The sequence below is a fragment of the Theropithecus gelada genome, chromosome 1 (assembly GCF_003255815.1).
Source record: "Theropithecus gelada isolate Dixy chromosome 1, Tgel_1.0, whole genome shotgun sequence".
NCBI lineage: Eukaryota > Metazoa > Chordata > Mammalia > Primates > Cercopithecidae > Theropithecus > Theropithecus gelada.
Genome location: NC_037668.1, coordinates 73576936 through 73592478, shown reverse-complemented (window position 1 = coordinate 73592478; position 15543 = coordinate 73576936). Strand labels below are relative to the sequence as shown.

Here is a 15543-nt window from a genome sequence, read left to right as displayed (position 1 = left end):
CATTGTATCATTTTCTTGCAATTTCTCTGTTGGGCAACACAGGGTAACTTTATGGGTTATTTACTCTGGTTTGAGATGCTATGTAAAGTGGAGTGTTTGGTTTGCTTTGGTGCCCAATTCAGTGTTAACTTTTCCAGGTGTTTTTTTTCTTGCCTTTTTTTCCCCCTACTTGTATATTTATTGTGTTATAAAATTGAGCCAAGTATCATGAGTTTTCAGTGTTTTTATTTCCTAGTTTTGGTTACTAATGAATAGTTGTCTCAGTATATTCAATCTGAAAATTTCTCAAAACTGAATTTTTTTCCCTATTATCTGCCCTCCAACTATTAGGCATTTTATTGTTTGCACTTATGGTATACTCACTATAGGCTAGGCACTATTCTTTTTTCTTTTTGCAGGGAACAACATCCAGGCATTACTCTTAACACTTTATATACTTTCACTGATTTAATCAACAGCAATTCAAGAGTCTCCAAATTAGGTAGGTGTTTGAGACACAAAGAGGTGAAATGACTTGTTCAAGGTCACACAGCTAGTGTGTGACAGAGCCATCTAGGTCCTGAATTTGCTATTCTACCTTAAAAATTAATATTTGCTTTGGAAGTGAAGCTTATCTTGAGAAGAGATTTTTAGAGATGCTTGTAAAGTGATTCTTTTTTTTAAAAAAAAAAAGTATGTCTCGGCTGGTCATGGTGGCACACACCTGTAATCCCAGCACTTTGGTAGGCCGAGGCAAGCGGATCACATGAGGCCAGGAGTTTAAGACCAGACTGGTCAACATGGCGAAACCCTGTCTCTACTAAAAATACAAAAATTAGCTGGGCATGGTGGTGAATGTCTGTAATCCCGGCTACTCTGGAGGCTGAGGCACTAGAATCACTTGAACCCGGGAGGTAGTGGTTGTAGTGAGCCAAGATTGTGCCATTGAACTCCAGCCTAGGTGACAGAGTGAGAGACTTTCTCCCAAAAAAAAAGGCGTGTCTCAATCTGTTAGTCACTACTATTAAATCACTCAATTATTTAAAAAAATACATAGTTTTGAAAATGTTACAAATAGCCTGTTGTAATCATAGGGAATTAGAGCCTTTTGGTGCTGCTGAAACTGATAAAAGTTTATTTATTTTGCAGAGACGGTCTTGTTCTGTTGCTCAGATTGGAGTGCAGTAGCATGATCATAGCTCACTGCAGCTTTGACCTCCTAGGCTCAAGTGATCCTCCCACCTCAGCTCCATCCTGGGCCCTCACCCCCAGCCCTGCTGGGAAATAGAAGTGTGTGCCATCATGCCTGGCTAATTTTTTTTTTTTTTTCGTATAGATAGAGTCTCACTATGTTGTCCAGGCTGGTGGTGAACTCCTGGACTCAAGCAATTCCTCCCATCTTTGCCTCCCCACATGATGAGATTACAGGCATGAGCCACTGTGCCTGGCCTGAAATTACTTTTTAGGAAATGTTTTTGGAACAATGAAGCAGAAGAAGGCACAGTAATTCAAGTTGATTCCTAATGGCAAGGCTGGCAGGATTCTTGTGTTGGATATTCTACTAATTGGGCTTTAAAATGATCCTTTGTTGTTTCTTTTGTCTGTTTACCATTTTAACCCCTTTCCAGTATTGCTTTTTTGTGAATCTTAGTGGGAGAGGATGCTGGACAGGTTGGGTGCACACACACACACACCATATAGATAAACTTTCTGTGCTGGACCCCTGGCAGCTAGAGCTGGGTCATGTTACCCAAACTGTGCCAGTCAGATACCCTTGACTTTGGGGACTTGCACCAGAGTGAGAGATGATGCAAAGATGCAAGGAGGGTTTGGAATTCATTCCAGTGGCTGTTGGTGGTGGCATTGCTAGCTGGAGCAGTTTCCTCAGCAGGCTCTTCCTGTGGCATGACCTTGGCGGGGGTTTTGACTGCTTAGCTTCCTTTGGTTTTTGGTGTTTGCCAAGTCAAGAGAGCCTTTCCTTCGTTCTCTGAATTCCCAGGGTTCTTCTGATAAATTTCTTTTTAAGCCTTGTCAGGCAATTTTCCCTTTTATCTGCCCCAATTCTCAAAAGTGATAGTTCTCAACCTTTTAAAATTTATCTGGAGTAAGGCCTGGACATCAGTGATTTATTAAAGCTCTCCGTGTGATTCTTTCTTTTAGTAATCTTTTTATTACAGAAGCAGTGTAAGGATAATGTAGAATATTAGACTATATAGGTATGCAAAAATAAAGCCTTAGCATTCCTATCACACAGGAGTTACTACTGTTAACAACTCGGTGCATTTTTTACCAGATTGTCGTCTAAGCGCGTATATTTAGGTTTCTATTTTTATTTTACTAAATGAGATCAACTTCCTATTTTTAGTGGGTGATACCCGCTTTCCATGTGAGTAAATGTTCATTTCTTCTAATACCCAGGTGCTATTCAAATTTCTCCAGCTGATCCAAAAAAAAAAAATGTTTATTACAGCTAGCTGTCCAAGCTATTATCTGATTTAGGACCTTGTTGCAAATGTTTAATTTATCTATATCTTTTTAGTGTAGTATAGTCTTTATTTTTCAGTGACACTGATTTTGAGACTGTGTCACTTACCCTAGAATGGTTTGGTATGATCACATACTTATGTTATTATTTAGCTTGTTCTTTTTTTAATTCCTATGTTTTTCTCTAAAGTTTATAGCTGACAGATTGATGGATTCACCTTTAAACATTGTTGACTAAAATGCAGCATAGCAATTCCTCATTTTGCATTGTATCACAAAAGACATTGTAATGCTAAGATAGGTTCTTTATTAAGGTAGTCCTATCTATATATTAAACAATCTTTCGGCTTAGAACAAGAAACTAATTTGCATGGTGTTACGTTGGTGACGAAGGATTTCCCAGTCCCTTATCAATCGTTGGTCTTAATTTTTTTTGGAAACAGCTTCATTGAGCTCTAATTTATATAACAAAATACACTTATTTAAAGTGTACAATTTAGTGGTTTTTAGTATATTCAGAGTTGTACAACCATTGTAGAACCATTGTAGAACTACGTGATCTTTTATGTCTGGCTTCTTTCATGTAGCATAATGGATGAAGGTTCATCCATGTTATAGGATATTATCAGTATTTCTTGTGGTTATGCGTGATTAGGATTAATGGATCATAGAGGTTTTACAACTTGTTGTTTGCCAGTTTCCAAAGTGGTTGTGGGCCAGTTTACACTATAATCAGCAGTGTATGAGAATTCTTTGTTTGTGCCTCATCTTCATTAACACTTTATAGTGTCAGAATTTTTTTTTTGCCAGTTTGATAGGTGTAAAATAGTCTCATGATTTGATTCAGGTTTTAAGAGTATGAATTAGTGAATAATTCAAGATAATGTTCTATATTGTGCTTTATATTATGTCATAGCACTTCACATAATTTCTCTCATGCACCTCTTATGGGTACAGAAATCCCATTGTTGTCGTTGAATTTGTGATAGAAATACAATTTTGTTCATTTATATTTTTTTCTTTTCCTAGCCGCTACAGGGATTTTGTTTATTAGACTCCATAATAGACTTTACATATCCATGTTAATCACCATAGTATTAGGTACTTTCTCTTTGTTTTTACTTTTGTGAAACAGGGTCTCACACTGTAGCACAGGCTGGAGTGTAGTGGCATGATCATCACGGCTCACTGTAGCCTTGACTTCCCAGGCTCAAGCAATCTTCCCAGCCTTTCAAGTAGTTGGGACTACAACACCACTATTTCTGGCTAAAATTTATTTTTTTTCCCCCTCAGAGGAGTTTTCCTCTGTCACCCAGGCTGGAGTGCAGTGGCGCAATCTCAGCTCACTCACTGCAACTTCCACCTCCTAGGTTCAAGCAATTCTCCTACCTCAGCCTCCCGAGTAGCTGGGACTAAAGGCATGCGCCACCATTCCTGGCTAATTTTAGTATTTTTAGTAGAGATGGGGTTTCACCACATTGACCAAGCTGATCTTGAACTCCTGACCTCAAGTGATCCGCCTGCCACAGCCTCCCAAAGTGCTGGGATTACAGGCGTGAGCCACGGCGCCCAGCCGAAAACAAATATTTAAAAGCATGGTTGTGTCTCTTTCAACCACAGTCAGCCTCATGGGTGACAAGCAAAGTAAGCAAGAACTGGAATCTTAACTTAGATTGGCGTTTGGGGAATTGGGTATGGGTCAGTGAGAAGAGAAAGAGAATTCGGGGGTCAAAGTCATGGTAGCTTACAGGTATGGGCTCTTGCTCTGCTGGGAAGCTCTACTGTATCTCCGTAGTTCATTCTTCAGTTTCACGCTTTAATTGTTCTCACACCCCTCAACTCCTCTGCACTTACCCATACTTTTAGCTGAAGGTCTTGCTTTCTACTTAGTTGAGAAGATAGAAGCAATCAGGATAGACCTTCCAAACTCTCATTGCATTAGTACCCACGCGTTCTGCTTTCCCACCTGTTCCTGTAAGTGAAGTATTCATGAGCTTGTTGAAGGCCAGTCTTTATTGGTACATGACATCTCACCCCTCTGAATTGCTGAAGGATATTTCAGCAGTTTTCTGTATCAGCTGCATGAAGTTTTCTTTCTCTGCTGGGTTATTCCTATCAGTGCAGTAAAAAACTTCTTTTGACCACACTATCCCCTTCTAGCCTACATGCTCCTTTTCTCTGTTCTGCAGCAACACTTCTCAAAAGAGTTGTCTACACTTTTAGTTTCCAATTCCTTCCCTCTCGAACTCACTGGAATCAGGCTTTCACCACCTCCCTTGTCCAACATTGTCACTGACACTTCCAAGTGAATCCAGTGGTGAGTTATCAGCTTTTTATCCTATTTAATAACATTTGAAAATGGTCACTCTACCTTCTTGAAACATGTTTCTGCTTAGCTTCTGGGTCCCCACACTTTGATGGTTTTTTTCCTCAGTCCTCCCAATCTTTAAAGTTATATATCAAGGTTCCATCTCTTTTTACATTCGCTTTGTTGATGATCTCATCTAGGTCCATGGTTTTAAATGAAATTTGTCTACAGTCTGTATTTGTCATGAACTGCAGACTGTTATCCAGCTATCTACTTAACATCTCCACCTTGATGTCTGATAGGCACCTAAAAGTTAACGTGTATAAAAAGAGTTTTTCTATCTCATTATTTGTGGAATCTAGGCAAATTATTAGAATTAGAGTTTAGCAAGGTTGCTGGATATAATTTATGCCAGCAGTAAACAGCCATTTAAAGGAAATAATGCAATAGCATCAAAAATACATTTATAAGGTATCTAAGAATTTTTTTTTTTTTTTTTTTTTTGAGACAGAGTCTCGCACTGTCACCTGGGCTGGAGTGCTGTGGCACAATGTTGACTCACTGCAACCTCCACCTCCCGGGTTCAAGCGATTCTTCTGCCTCAGCCTCCTGAGTAGTTGGGACTACAAGTGCCTGCCACCATGCCCACCTAATTTTTTGTATTTTTAGTAGAGACAGGGTTCATAGTGTTGGCCAGGCTGGTCTCGAACTCCTGGCCTCGTGATTTGCCTGCCTTGGCCTCCCAGGTAGGAGCCACCGCGCCTGGCCTGAAGAAATCTTTTTAAAAAGATATACAGCATCTTTATGGAAAAAAAGTTTAGAACTTTACTTGATGATGTTAAAGAAGACTTAAATAAGAAATTGACCATGCTCATGATTTGGAAGATTTATTATGAAGATGTCAGTTCTCCCATTTTAATCTAGATTTATTGCTATTCCAAGCACTGTCATAACAAGATTTTCCCCCTTAAATTTGACATAGTTGTTTTTAAAATTATTTATTTATTTATTCATTTATTGTTAGAGACAGAGTTGCTTTGTCACCCAGGCCTGGAGTGCAGTGACACCATCTCTGCTCAGTGCGGCCTCAGCTTCCCAGGTTCAAGCAATCCTCCCACCTCAACCTCCTGAGTAGTTGGGACTACAGGTGTGAGCCACCACACACAGCTGATTTTTGTATTTTCTTTGTTGTGGAGATGGGGTTTCACCATGATGCTGAGGTTGATTTTGAACTCCTGAGCTCAAGCGATTCTCCCACCTCAGCCTCCCAAAGTGCTGGAATTACAGGCATGTACCACCGTTCCTGGCCTGTTTTAAAATTAATGTTAAAGAGCCAGAGAGGCTGGGCATGGTGGCTCACACCTGTAATCCCAGCATTTTGGGAGGCCCAGGCAGGTGGATCAGTTGAGGCCAGGAGTTCAAGACCAGCCTGGCGGGCATGGTGGCACACGCCTGTAATCCCAGCTACTTGAGAAGTTGAGGCACGAGAATCACTTGAACCTGGGAGGCAGAGGTTGCAGTGAGCCGAGATCATACATACCACTGTACTCCAGCCTAGGTAATGGAGTGAGACTCTGTGTCTCAAAAAAAAAAAAAAAAAAAGCCAGAGAGTTAAGACTAGCCAAGGCATTCTATCGGTATATTATGAGGGGAGATGGCCTTGCTCTAATACATATCAGAATATTATTGTAAAGGTATAATAGTTAAGACATATGGTGGTAGTGTCAAAATATGTAAATAAGCCAGTGGAACAGAAATTTGGAAGCAGATCCATACATATATAGAAACAATTTATGATAGAGCTGGCTGTATAAATCAGTGAAAAAAGAATACTTCTGGAACAATTTTTATTTTCATACGGAAAAGAATGAAATTGGACCTGGGTCTCATACCATATACAAATCATTTCCAACTGATTGAAGTCCTAAATGTGAAAGACAAAACTTAAAACTAAGAAGTCAATATAGGTAAATTGTGTGGACCTTGGAGAAAAACTACTATAAACAAGATACAGAAATGTGAATCATAGAGTAAATGACCAGCAGCTTTGATTGCATCTAAATTAAGAATGTGTGCTCATCAAAAGACATGGGAAAGAAAATCAAAAGATAACCTTTGAAGTGGAAAAAGGTATTTGCAACTCATAATCAAAGGATTTGTATCTGATTTATTCTCTTGCGTTAAATAAGATCAACAACCAAAAGAAGAATGGTAAAAAGAATAGGTATCTTATGAAAAGGGAAATACAAAGACCTGATAAATAGATTAAAAGACTACAGTAGGTGATCATGTTATACCCACCAGCAAAGAATAACCTCCGGTCTGGCCATATGTAGTTTGGTTGAAGATGTAAAGCAGATGGAACGCTTAAAATGCTGCTGATAATGGTGAAAACTGGTTACACCTTGTTCGAAAGTATTATGACGTTACCTTGTGAAGTTGAAGATGTACCGCCCTACTAGTCACCAAAGCATTTATTCAGGAAATATTTATCTACTATGTTCCAGATAGTGTTCTATGTGCTTGGGATCAGTGGGAGACAGATAAAGATAGGTTGATGACCAGTGGTATGGGGAAATACTAAAAAGGAGTTCAGATTTGGGCCAACTTATGTTTTTCATTTTTATGGACGTAAGATCTAAGAATGTTACATACTGTTTGTTATAAATCAGTGCCACTCCGTTCTTTGAATCCTTTTATTTGCTAAAAAGCACTTCACAATCCATCAAAAATATTTTTAATGATCCCTTAGCTGAGAACTACATTATGTTCTTTTTCTGTTTTATGCAATACACAGATTATAAACTATCCAGTTAATTTATGAAGTCATGTTACTTAGTCGTTTTATCAATTTTGGCAGAGGGTGGGGGGATCATACCCAAAAGCCTTTCTTTACCCTGAAGAAGACTTTCTTTTTTTTTTTTTTTTTTGAGACGGAGTCTTACTCTGTCGCCGAGGCTGGAGTGCAGTGGCCGGATCTCAGCTCACTGCAAGCTCCGCCTCCCGGGTTTACGCCATTCTCCTGCCTCAGCCTCCCGAGTAGCTGGGACTATAGGCGCCCACCACCTCGCCCGGCTAGTTTTTTGTATTTTTTAGTAGAGACGGGGTTTCACTGTGTTAGCCAGGATGGTCTAGATCTCCTGACCTGGTGATCCGCCCGTCTCAGCCTCCCAAAGTGCTGGGATTACAGGCTTGAGCCACCGCGCCCGGCCTGAAGAAGACTTTCAAATGACTAAACTACGTCTGTTATTGTTTTACTTAAAGTTACTTTGTTTATGGAGCCAAAATTAAACAAGGCTGGTCAAAAGTTAGATGCTGCATACTTTTAGATTTTCGCATACAGCTATTAAATCCCTGGGCTGGCCGCAGTGGCTCACACCTATAATCCTAACACTTTGGGAGGCTGAGGCAGAAGGGTCCCTTGAGGCCAGGAGTTTGACACCAACCTGAGCAACATAGTGAGACCTCCGTCTCTACCACTGCTGTTGCTGGCATGCACCTGTTGTCTCATCTACTTGGGAGGCTAAAGCAGGAAGATTGCTTAAACTCAGGAGCTTCAAGCTATGGTGAACTATGATTGTGCCAGTGAACTCTAGGGCAGCAGAGTGAGACCCTGTCTCCAAAAAAAGAAAGAATAATCTCTGTATTTGAGCCAAACTTAAACGGTGTTACAGAGAAAACAGGGCTTTTTAATTATTTTATATAGTATAGATAGAATGGAAACTATTTCATGGTTGAAGATGTGCTCAAAATTATGCCTTTGACAGAATTAAAATGGTATATCAATGACAGATGGAGAATGTATTGAAATTAAGTGAAGTTTTTAATTTTTATTTTTTAAGAGAGGGTCTCACTGTCACCCAGACTGGAGTGCAGTGGCACAGTCATAGCCTACTGCAACCTTGAATTCCTGGGCTCAAGTGATTCTCTCACCTCACCCTCCAAGTAGCTGAAACTATAGGCACCTACCACCATGCCTAGCTAAGTTTTAAATTTTTTGAAGATACAGGGTCTCCCTATTTTGCCTAGGCTGGTGAAGTTTTTCAAGTTTAGGGCATTACATCAGCCATTAACTTCCTCAAGAACATTTGTTCAGCCTAATATGTAGATGCAGGTGTTCTGTTTTGTTTTTGTTTTTGAGACAGTCTTGTTCTGTTGCCCAGGCTGGAGTGCAGTGGTGTGATATTGGCTCACTGCAACCTCTGCCACTCCCCAGGTTCAAGCAATTCTTGTGCCTCAACTGCCCAAGTAGCCAGGATTACAGGTGTGTGCCATCACACCCAGCTAATTCTTGTATTTTTAGTGGAGATGAGGTTTCACCATGTTGGCCAGGGTGGCCTTGAACCCCTGAATTCAAGTTATCCGCCTACCTCAGCCTCCCAGAGTGCTGAGATTACAGGCTTGAGCCACTGTGCCTGGCTAGGTGTTCTGTTTTTAAGTGTGCAATTTAATTTATTAGGTACTTAAAAATTCATAAATATTCCTACAGTATTTTGAATACTATAAATATATTCTTATTTCGGTGCAAATGTTTTGTTCACTGTCATTCATCAACTATTTCTCTGCAAACTTATTTATGCCTATCATATACTAGTTAGATTAACTTAATGGGAATATTTTGAAAATAGAAGGGTCAGAGCTGTGGGGGAAAGGTAATTTTCTGTGGGTTGAGGAATAAATGGGGGAGTGAGGAAATAAAGACAATAAGGATACACTGTTCTGTATAGATTTTTGTTAAGACTAGAGGGCAGGCGGGGTGGCGTGGCTCACATCTGTAATCCCAGCACTCTTGGAGGCTGAGGCAGGTGAATCACTTGAGACCAGGAGTTGGAGACCATCCTGGCCAACGTGGTGAAACTCCGTCTCTACTAAAAATACAAAAATACAGGTTACACATGCCTATAATCTCAGCTATTCGGGAGGCTGAGGCACAACAGTTATTTGAACCCAGGAGGTGGAGGTTGCGGTGCGCCAAGATGGCGCCATTGTACTCCACCCTGGGCAACAGAATGAGACTGTCTCAAAAAAAAAAAAGAAACCCAAAAAACAAAAGACTGGAGGGTAAAGCACATCAAGGATATACCTAGAGCAAGATACAGGCTTTAATAAGGGGGTTTGTTTTAATTTGGAGAATTGAGTACAGTTTTTTGTAAATTGAGTGGACCCAGTATAAATAGAAGTTGAAGTTACCAGAAGGAATAATTGGTGATGCTACTGGACTCTGGAGAAAATGAGTGGTTGAAGCCAACAGCACTGGTAGTAGTGTATCTAGGTAAAAGGAGGCTGAAGTAGAGGTAATTGAGATAAGGCCCTTGGCCAGGGAGGTGCTCTCCTAGCAGTATAAACTTAATTATAAAATATAAAATTAGGTCATGTTGTGAAATACTGAATAATGCGCCTGACATATGAGGTGCCTGATAAGTTGGAGATTTTGTTTTGAAGAGGTAAAATATTTGACAAATGTTTATGAATGAATGGTTGTATCAAGTATTCAGATACAGGGAGTTTGTAGAGAGGGAGCAAAAGTACTTTCATAATCTGAAAAAGAATGGGTGATGTAGGGTAATGTTTGTATTTAATATTAACATTGACTACTTTATTATAATTCTTTTAATTATGGGAAAATACAAGATTTACCATCAGAACCAATTGAAAAAATGTACAATTGCCATGGCATGAAGTACATTCTCAGTGTTGTGCAACCATCACCACTATGTAGTTCCAGAACCTTTTCTTACCCCAAACTAAATTTTCATCTATATTAAGCAGTCACATCCCATTCCCTCCTCTTCCCAAGCCCTGGTAATCACTGACCTGTTTTCTAGCTCTGTGGGACTGGATGTTTCATATAAGTGAAATAATACAATTTACAGTTTTTGTGTCTGCCTTCTTTCATTTAACGTAATATTTTCATGTCGTGTTGTAGCTTATATCAGTACTTCATTTCCTTTTTTATAGCTGAATAATAGCCTGTTGTGTGAATATACAGTATATTGTTCATCTATTGATAGACAGTTCAGTTGTTTCTGCTTTGTAGCTATTGTGAATAAGGCTACCATGAACGTTCAGTTACAAGTATTTGTGTAGACATGTTTTTATTTCTCTTGGATATATACCTAGAAGTAGAATTATTAGGTCATGTAGTACCTCAGTGTTTAACCAGTTATTCACAGTAGCTGCACCATTTTACATTTCTACCAGCAATACATGAGGTTTCTAATTTCTCTGCAGCCTTGCTTTATTATACTTTGTAAAAATTTATTAAACTTTTGAATCCTTACCATATGCACGGTACCATGCTAGATACATGCTATGTGTGTTTCAAAGAATAGCAAATCAGGATTCTTAGAAGTGACAAGTTTTTGGCCTACTTTTGGAGCTAAGATAAACATTTATAACTATCCTGGAAGAAGTGAGTGTTAGTGGCCTAGTAGGCACAATTAAAGTACTTTGAGGCCGGGCACGGTAGCTCACGCCTGTAATCCCAGCACTTTGGGAGGCCAAGGCGGGTGGATCACCTGAGGTCAGGAGTTCAAGATTAGCCTGACCAATATGGTGAAACCCCGTCTCTACTAAAAATACAAAAATTAACCGGGCGTGGTGGTGGGCACCTGTAGTCCCACTTTGGGACTACTTGGGAGGCTGAGACAGGAGAATTGCTTGAACCTAGGAGGCGGAGGTTGCAGTGAGTGCCACTGCACCCCAGCCTGGATGACAGAAGACTCTGTCTTTAAAAAAAAAAAAAAAAAAGTACTTTGAAGGTTTCATTTTCAGAGGCAGGAATTACTTCCAGATAGAGAATTAAAGGAGACTTTTTGGGCTGGTTTTTGAGGGCTGGGGGAAAGGCTTATTATTTCTTGTCTCTTAGACTGAGGAATTTAAATCCTGTTGTATTGTTGGTGGGAAACCAGACATTTTTGAGCAGAGTAGTAATATAATTACAATCTAAGTCTAGGAACAGAGTGTGGCAACCAGTAGGAGAGGCTGAGGCAGATGGTGGAAAGAGACTAGTAGTGCCTAAAAAATTAGTTTTTTAAGTTGGAGAGTAATTAGACCTTGAAGAGTCACAAGTAACAGATGGAAAAGAAGTAATGAAATGAAATAAACAAGACTTGGAAACTTTCCCTTTTTTTTTTTTTTTGTTTGAGACAGAGTGTCACTCTATTGCCCAGGCTGGAGTGCAGTGGTGGCGTGATCTCAGCTCACTGCAACCTCCACCTCCCGGTTTCAAGTGATTCTCCTGCTTCAGCCTTCTGAGTAGCTGGGATTACAGGTTGTGCACCACCACACCCAGCTAATTTTGTATTTTTAGTAGAGACGGGGTTTCACCATGTTGGTCAGGCTGGTGTCAAACTCATGATCCACCCACCTCGGCCTCTCAAGAGTGCTAGGATTACAGGCATGAGCCACCGCACTTGACCAACTTTTTCATCTTTATACTCTCCTTAGATTTCACCTATTCCCCAACTTTAAATGTTGTCTACCAAATACTGACAATTACCAAAATTCTACCAGTAGAACACACCTCTCTTTTGAGCTCCAGAGCACATGCTTGACATCTCATATTAGAAAGAATCTTGATTTCCCCTCCAGTCTAGTCTTTTATGTTATGTTTTTCTTTGTGAGAGTCTCCCTCTGTCACCTAGGCTGAAGTGCAATGGCGGGATCTCAGCTCACTTCAACCTCCCGTCAGCTCACTTCAACCTCCCGAGTTCAAGTGATTCTCCTGCCTCAGCCTCCCAAGTAGCTGGTATTACAGGTGCCAGCCACCACGCCCAGTGAATTTTTGTATTTATAGTAAACATGGGGTTTCACCATATTGCTAGGCTGGTCTCGAATGCCTGACCTTAGGTGATCCAATCGCCTCGGCCACCAGGCCCGGCCATCTTTCATGTTTTTTAAAAGTTCTATGAGGCCAGGTGCGGTGACTCACACCTGTAATCCCAGCACTTTGGGAGGCCCAGGCAGTGGATCACTTGAAGTCAGGAGTTCAAGACCAGCCTGGCTAACATGATGGCAAACCCTATCTCTGCCAAAAATACAAAAATTAACTGGGTGTGGTGGTGGGCACCTGTAATCCCAGCTACTCAAGAGGCTGAGGCTTGAGAATTGCTTGAAGCCGGGAGGAGGCAGAGGTTGCAGTGATCCGAGGTCATGCCACTGCACTCCAGCCAGGGTCAGAAAGTAAGACTTCATCTCCAAAAAAAAAAAAAAAAAAATTCTGTGAGACGCTCGAGCGCAGGCATTTGAGACCAGCCTAGGCAACATAGTGAGACCCCATCTCTACAGAAGAATTTTTTTTTTTCTTTTTTTTTGAGTCGGAGTCTCGCTCTGTCGCCCAGGGGGAGTGCAGTGGTGTGATCTTGGTTCACTGCAAGCTCCATCTCCCGGGTTCCCACCCTTCTCCTGCCTCAGCCTCCCGAGTAGCTGGGATTACAGGCACCTGCCACCACGCCTGGCTAATTTTTTGTATTTTTATAGAGATGGGGTTTCACCGTGGTGACGATTTCCTGACCTCGTGATCTGCCCACCTCAGCCTCCCAAAGTGCTGGGATTACAGATGTGAGCCACCACACCAGCCCAAGAATTTTTTTTTTTAATTAGCTCAGCATGGTGACATTCACCCGCAGTCCCAGCTACTCAGAACCCTGCTCTGTTTTCTCAGACCAAAAAAAATAGTTCTAAGAGAGTTTTAAGTGATGTGTTTTTTCTTCTCAGAATTTGTTAGTAGTAAGCAGAAGTCTCCCAGTTAGCCATTCTGTAAAACTAGCCACAGCCCTAAAAGGCATCACTAAAGATCTTTAATTTAAAATTTACAGAGCAAAGTAAGTTCATTACAAAAACTTCTGACTAATAGAGAAGATAAAACAAAATGCCCGTAATTCCACCATCCTACTAAAACCGTTAAGAACATTTTGGAATTTTTCCTTTTAGTCTGTTACTTCCAGAACAGAAATTTCTGTTATCTATCTTCTTCATTTTTCATTTGTTCTGTTTGATCAAACGTCCCCACTTACAGTGCATCTCCTCTCAACCACATACTCTGCACATGCATGTGTAGGTCACACTCTTTACACTTCAGGTATCCCAGCTTGTTAAGGGTGATGGGTGAGTAATTGTTACGGGATATACAACAGCCATAGGACCTGTAATAGTATCAAAGTATTGCTAGTTAGTATTTCTCCTAGTCCTGCCTAAGTTGGGACTCTGGTACAGAAACTTTGGATTCGGTGTGTAAAACACTGAAAAGGTGATGGTGTGTGTCAGTTGGAAAACTGGAAAGTACCTAGTGGTTATTGAAAAGAGGGAATTGTTTATGTTGAAAATTGAGGCATTTTCCTTTGTGTCCAACAGTTTTATACCCTAATAGATGATTTCTCTCTCTGTCTTGAACTTCAGGTTTTCTGTGGTTTAAACTAGAATTCGTAAGATAAAAAGTATACACCAGACAGTTAATTATATCTTTTCCATAAGGATGCTTGACTTGATTATTTTTCTAGAATAACTTCACTACAGGGACAGTTTCATGTATCTGTTACTGGGAGTTATAGGTATAGGCCTGTATAAAAACAATTTTGGGGTTTTTTGCTTTTTTTTTTTTTTTGAGACAGCGTCTGGCTCTGTCACCCAGGCTGGAGTGCAGTGGTGGGATCTCGGCTCACTGCAACCTCCGTCTCCTGGGTTCAAGTGATTCTCTTGCCTCAGCCTCCTGAGTAGCTGGAACTACAGGCACGCACCACCACGCCTGGCTAATTTTTGTATTTTTAGTAGTGACGGGGTTTCACCATGTTGGCCAGGTCGGTCTTGGACTCCTGACCTCCAGTAATCCACCTGTCTCGGCCTCCCAAAGTGCTGGGATTAGAGGCATGAGCCACCGCACCCGGCCTAATACTCTTTTCAGTTTTACAAGTTTATAAAAAGAGCAATAAGTGAATAGTCATCTTGTACCCATCACTCAACTTGAGAAATAATGCATTACAGATACAGTTGAAACTCTTTGGGACCTCTTTTTTATTTCCCTTCATTTCTCCCGCAGAGATACTTACTATCCTGAATTTGGTATTTCTTATTCCCATGAACTTATTCCCGTGAACAATATAGTGCAAGGCTGCTGAATTGGATATATGAGAAATATCTTCCAAACTGAAATTTACCAGTATAGACCAGAATTACCCATAGATGCAAAAATTCTTTTCTATCAAATAAATCTTTCTGCAGCCAGGCACAGTGGCTCACACCTGTGATCTCAGCCCTGTGAGAGGCCAAAGCAGGAGGATTGCTTGAACCTAGGAGTTCCAAGACCAGCCTGGGCAACAAAGTGAGACCCTGTGTCTGCAAAAAAAATTTTTTAATTAGATGGGCATGATGGTGCACGTCTGTAGTCCCATGGTTTTTTTGCTACTCGGGAAGCTGAGGTCTCTGAGAGGATTGCTTAAACCTGGGAGTTAAGGATGCAGTGAGCTACGATCAAGTCACTGCACTCCAGCCTAGGCAATAGGGTGAGACCCTGTTTCTAATTGGAATCCCCTGGAAGAATGTTGAGAAATTACCAAAGAAATTTTTGTTTCACTCAGTGCCTAACAAGTTAGATTATAAAAGTTTTAAATCTCTGAATTGAGAGCCACGTATCTAAATATATATATATATATAAATAAATACATAAAAAATACTATGACAGATATCTTAAGGATCCTAGCTGTAGCTAGTACTAAACAAATAGGTAGTTGGTGACTTTGGTAATATACCAGCAAGCTATGTGGTTCTTTGACTAC

At 40.5% G+C, this 15543-nt stretch overlaps 1 protein-coding gene across 2 annotated transcripts in view; it reads left to right on the top strand.

The window, feature by feature from the left end:
• The window catches only part of GPBP1L1 (GC-rich promoter binding protein 1 like 1), a 58513-nt gene that overhangs the window by 5891 nt on the left and 37079 nt on the right, over positions 1 to 15543 (top strand). The window lies entirely within an intron of this gene.